Raw genomic sequence first — 5,657 nt, forward strand, 5'->3', positions numbered from 1 at the left:
TCTGACTATGAGATTATGCAACTCCCGTTTACCGGAGGAACACTTTGTGTGCTACCAAACGTCACAACGTAAATGGGTGATTATAAAGGTGCTCTACAGGTGTCTCCAAAGGTACTTGTTGGGTTGGCGTATTTCGAGATTAGGATTTGTCACTCCGATTGTCGGAGAGGTATCTCTGGGCCCACTCGGTAATGCACATCACTATAAGCCTTGCAAGCATTGTGACTAATGAATTAGTTGCGGGATGATGTATTACGGAACGAGTAAAGAAACTTTCCAGTAACGAGATTGAACTAGGTATCGAGATACCGACGATCGAATCTCGGGCAAGTAACATACCGATGACAAAGGGAACAACGTATGTTGTTATGCGGTCTGACCGATAAAGATCTTCGTAGAATATGTGGGAGCCAATATGGGCATCCAGGTCCCGCTATTGGTTATTGACCGGAGAGGTGTCTCGGTCATGTCTACATAGTTCTCGAACCCGTAGGGTCCGCACGCTTAACGTTACGATGACAGTTTTATTGAGTTTTGATGTACCGAAGGATTTCGGAGTCCCGGATGAGATCGGGGACATGACGAGGAGTCTCGAAATGGCCGAGACGTAAAGATCGATATATTGAACGACTATATTCGGACTTCGGAAAGGTTCCGAGTGATTCGGGTATTTTTCGGAGTACCGGAGAGTTACGGGAATACGTATTGGGCCTTATTGGGCCATACGGGAAAGAAGGAAAAGGGCCTCAAGGGTGGCCGCACCCCTCCCCTTGGTCTGGTCCGAATTGGACTAGGGAAAGGGGGCGCCCCCTTCCTTCCTTCTCTTTTTCCCTTCCTCTTTTCCTATTCCATATGGGAGGTGGAATCCTACTAGGACTAGGGAGTCCTAGTAGGACTCCACACTTGGTGCGCCCCCTCCTAGGGCCGGCCTCCTCCTCCCTTGCTCCTTTATATACGGGGGCAGGGGGCACCCCATAGACACAACAATTGATCCTTGAGATCTCTTAGCCGTGTGCGGTGCCCCCCTCCACCATATTACACCTCGATAATACCGTTGCGGTGCTTAGGCGAAGCCCTGCGTCGGTAGAACATCATCATCGTCACCACGCCGTCGTGCTGACGAAACTCTCCCTCAACACTCGTCTGGATCGGAGTTCGAGGGACGTCATCAAGCTGAACGTGTGTAGAACTCGGAGGTGCCGTACGTTCGGTACTTGATCGGTCGGATCGTGAAGACGTACGGCTACATCAACCGCGTTGTGATAACGCTTCCACTGTCGGTCTACGAGGGTACGTAGACAACACTCTCCCCTCTCGTTGCTATGCATCACCATGATCTTGCATGTGCGTAGGAATTTTTTTGAAATTACTACGTTCCCCAACACTTTGCTGCATCACCCTTTTCTCTTCAAGGGAAAACCAACGCAATGCTCAAGAGGTAGCAAGCGGCCCCGGCTCGCCGCGGGGGGCTTTTTCCTTTTCTGCAGCCGAAAACCTCTTCGCAGGCGCCATGAGTGTCGCTACAGGCAATGAAGCAAGGGAGGAGGAGCAAGCGGAGCAGGAAGAGATGGGCGATGGGGGCTCCGCCCCCTCCTCATTTATAGCGGGAGAAGGCCGACCGGCAACCCCCACGATCACAGGTAATGATGATTTTTCTCTTCATGCAGCAGGGACTCGTCAAGTCGTGTAGTTACCGAGGCAGCGTGGGGAAGCGAAGATGCCCACGTCCCATCAATCGCCACGCGTTAACTGAGGCCGCAGGCTGTTGGGGCCCGCGGCGCTCCGCGCTTGCCCCTTGGCTTCGCCTCGAAGCCAAGCCCGAGCGCGCCTTGGGCCCGGGGGCTACTGTCGGCGTCCTGGGAACGGGGGTCCCCAGACTTGCCTGCCTGCGGCCCACGCCGTGGCTTCTCCAGCGGCCCTGTACGGCCCATCTTCATCAGCGAACACTCAAGATCCTCGCGAGGGGCCAAGCCTCGCGAGGCGGACGACACAAGACCTCCTCGGGGGCGGCCTCACTAGGTTGGCTCGCGAGGAGCGGAGAGATCAAGGCAAGGGGCACCTCGCGAGGTTCCTGTGACGCAAGCCATGACGACCAAGGCCAGGCGGGCGCCAGAGCATGCAGCGTACTCGTCTCCTCTTTGGTGTTAAAGAGGCAAGCGCAGGCGAGGAGTCCCGAGGCATCAGGCAAAGGTTTCCATATCGGTGCAACAAGACCAAGAGCAGCAGGACGAAGGTCACCGTGGAGCCCAAGACGGCGTCACCACCAGAGCCTTTGGTAGGCGAAGACCACCTTTAGTCAGGATAACTTGTACTAGTTGTCTCCTTTCAAATTTGGCCGTTGTTGGATCCCTTCCCGCGTACATTTGGGAAGAGGACCAGGGCCTCTATAAATAGGACTAGCCACCACAGTAGGAGGCAACTGATCTTGGGCCATTCAGATCATCCTCAACCACACAAGCTCACCGAGCTCAAGGACACCTCTCCTCAGAAGGCTGTTCTTCCCTTGTACCTGTTCATCCTTAGCCCAAGAGGCAATCCACCACACCACACTGGAGTAGGGTATTACACCACATCGGTGGCCCGAACCAGTATAAACCCTGTGTCCCTTGTTCTGCAAGTTCGACGCGCTGAGCTTTGAGATCGCGGTGAGTGCATGAGCTAGAGGGGGGGAGATCTTCGTACGCACCCCAGTGTTCGAACCTCGAGGGTTTTGCCGGAACCCGCAATCCGATAGTGTAATTTATGAGGATAATTTCTTGGGGGCAACATGTTTAGTGATATTGCGATTTATGCAACAAGTTTGCATACAACGAACACCGCATAATTGATGTATGTGGTTTACAATTCCGTGAATCCACACTCATTCACGTGATACCTCAAACGAGTGTAAAATACATCACCAAATGAAAATCAAACGGTTTGGAAGGATCCCGATTATGATAAAAAAATTAAAATAGTCGCATGGGGTCGTAACTATTTTTCGAACCATGTAAAGAACTACATGTGATTAATTATGAAAGAAGATGATACAACCCCAAATAAAGAAAGGACCATGCACTCCAACATAGGCATGATCCAAACTATAGAACAAACTGACTATATGGATCACCAACCAAAAAATCAACGATTCGCGACCAGAAGACCACGTAACCCAACCTAGACTAGACCAAGAGCGGGACACATGGCAAAAAAGCAGGAAAACATCCACTATAAGAATACATACAACAACCGGCAAGCACACGACCCAAACCTGACTACGACGAAACACAAGCAACATAGGAACGATTCCACCACTAGTATTGAGTGAACACCACTTGCATACGCGTAGGCACGACGTCAATGAGCCACAAGACCACAAGCCTAACGTCGCCATACCAGCCACCACCCACACAATAGGAGGAGGTTCATGGGACGGGAAAACATGAACCATGGGAAGTAGGAGGCACGCACAAGTAGCAAAGACGACGCCAACCACAACTAGCAACAAGGGGCAGAACCATCGGGGACGAAGAAGAGGCAGAACCCCCGTACACGACCACACCGTCACAAGCAAAAGACATCTAGACTCCAACGACCAACAAGCCAGCCACAACCAACGACAAAGGCCAAATGATGGACATAGATGAGCTGACAGGAGACGGGACCACTAAATCTGAAGGAACCACGTTGGATCGGGCAGAGAAGGCCGAGATGGGAAGGGATATGGTGGGATGACTAGAAAAGGACGCGAGCACACCGGGAAACGACCAGAAGCATGACCACACATCCCATCTCTGTCGATGACCCCAGAATCCATTGCATCATCACACGACTAGATCTGGAGCACCAAGACCCAAAACGAAGCATGACGGGAATGCCCCATCAGCACCATCCTCAATGGCCACGAGGGCTTTGCCTTTGTCAACGGCAACCTCCACCAATGTTGGGTAAACGGTGGGGAAGGCCGACAACAGCTAGGGCTATACGGGCGACCTGGAGTTTGGAAGCGGTATCTTCCTCGTTGTCGCCATAGCTGATGGCTACCTTGCCAAAGGGAGGCGCCTCCGGCAGATTTGTTACGGTTCTTAGCAGATTTATTTCGCATTTTGTGTTCAGCTCGGGGTTCAACACATTGATTACCATCTAGCAAGCATACATTTCCTTTGCATCCAAATGGCAGGCAGATTACAATAGCAATCGTATTTACTGCTAGCGTGTACAACCGTTTCTTTAGGTTTGCTTAACATTACGGATTATCCAAACGGGGCCCTCGTATGTTTCGAGACACCCGTCAGTACAGATCGCCGTGATCTCATCTCTGTCGTTGGTGAAGAAACGAGTACCAGTTCTGTGAGTCCTGGGACAGCGACGAGGGGCGAAGAACTCCCCTGGCTCCAAATCGGAGAACTGGGTGAGCCCCTTGGTGTAGCTCCTACCGGATTTGTTGAATTCGTAGACATGCCGCGCCTTGAACTTGAAACGACCAAATCGCCGAGTCATCTCGTCGTGGTCGCGCGCCATTCTATGGAAGCGGCACCACCGCTCGTACAGAGCCCACAGGGTTTCATCCGAGACGAGGTCCTTCTCGTCGAAGTAGGGAACGGTGTCCGGGTCTTGCGTCATCACAGAAACGAAAACTGTAATTTGTGCTGCCACCCAAGATGTGTAAAGAATACCGAGATTGATTGATTACCAGGGCGGAACTCATCCTCGAGGTCATCTGCTGCGGCGCCGACAGTCAAAGGGGATTCCTCACCGGAGGGGAGCGTAGCGATGGTGCGCCGGAGGAAGAAGTCCGAGGGGCTGGTTGAGGCGGCGGCGGAGTTTGTGGATCTAAGTGACGGTCGCGACCGGGCGGTAATGGTGATATCTCCAGTGAGATCGCGGCTGGGTAAGCGAAGAGAGAAGCGGCCGGAATTGGCGGCCGTCCCAGCGAACCGTGAGAGCTTTAATGCGACGGACGCCATAGCAGGTCCGAGGAGGAGATTGTTTTTTGTTTGAGATGCTACGAGGAGATCGTTGGAGTTTGATATGGGTGAGGTGTGGCGGTTTCGGCTTGTAGGTTGTGTTTGGCTCTGCCGAATCGGGTACTGCTGGAGGCCAAATCTTCCTATTCTCATGCCTCGCTCGTAGAGCATTTTTTTAGGGCGTTACTACAAATCAGCATCCGCCTGTTCAGCCGTCCGATCAGCGTGCTAGGCCGTTTGACCACAACAACGCCACGGCAGCAGTACATCACGACAACTTCAACGATGTGGCATTGCAGCACTGTGCGGTGCTCCAACCATCACCGACGCCGTCCGACGAGCTCCACTGCAATTCCGGCCGGCTCCATTGCAGCCCCGGCGGAGCTCCAACGCGGCATCGACGCTCCGACGAAGCTCTACTGCAACTTCGGCGGAGCTCCAACGCAGCACCGACACTCCGGCGAAGCTCCATTGCAACTCCGGTCGAGCTTCATTGCAGCCCTGGCAGAGCTCCGACGCTCCGGCGAAGCTCCATTGCAACTCCGGCCGAGCTTCATTGCAGCTCCGGCAGAGCTCCGACGGCTCCGGCGAAGCTGCTTTGCATCTCCGGTCGATCTTAATTGCAGCCCTGGCAGAGCTCCGACGGGCGATGGCTCCGTCGAAGCTGCTTTGCAACTCCGCCTGAACTTCACTGCAGCCGCTGATGAGCGT

The 5,657-nt window shown here is 53.4% G+C and overlaps 1 long non-coding RNA gene across 1 annotated transcript; it reads right to left on the reverse strand.

Annotated features, from left to right (window-relative positions):
• Positions 1-4,115: 4,115 nt before the first annotated feature.
• LOC109765165 (uncharacterized) lies at positions 4,116-5,113 on the reverse strand. Its single transcript, XR_012183618.1, has 2 exons — positions 4,673-5,113; positions 4,116-4,592 (listed from the first exon to the last, which is right to left on the reverse strand). It is a non-coding gene; the product is annotated as an uncharacterized lncRNA (long non-coding RNA).
• Positions 5,114-5,657: the final 544 nt, after the last annotated feature.

The sequence above is a fragment of the Aegilops tauschii genome, chromosome 5 (genome assembly GCF_002575655.3).
Source record: "Aegilops tauschii subsp. strangulata cultivar AL8/78 chromosome 5, Aet v6.0, whole genome shotgun sequence".
Taxonomy (NCBI): domain Eukaryota; kingdom Viridiplantae; phylum Streptophyta; class Magnoliopsida; order Poales; family Poaceae; genus Aegilops; species Aegilops tauschii.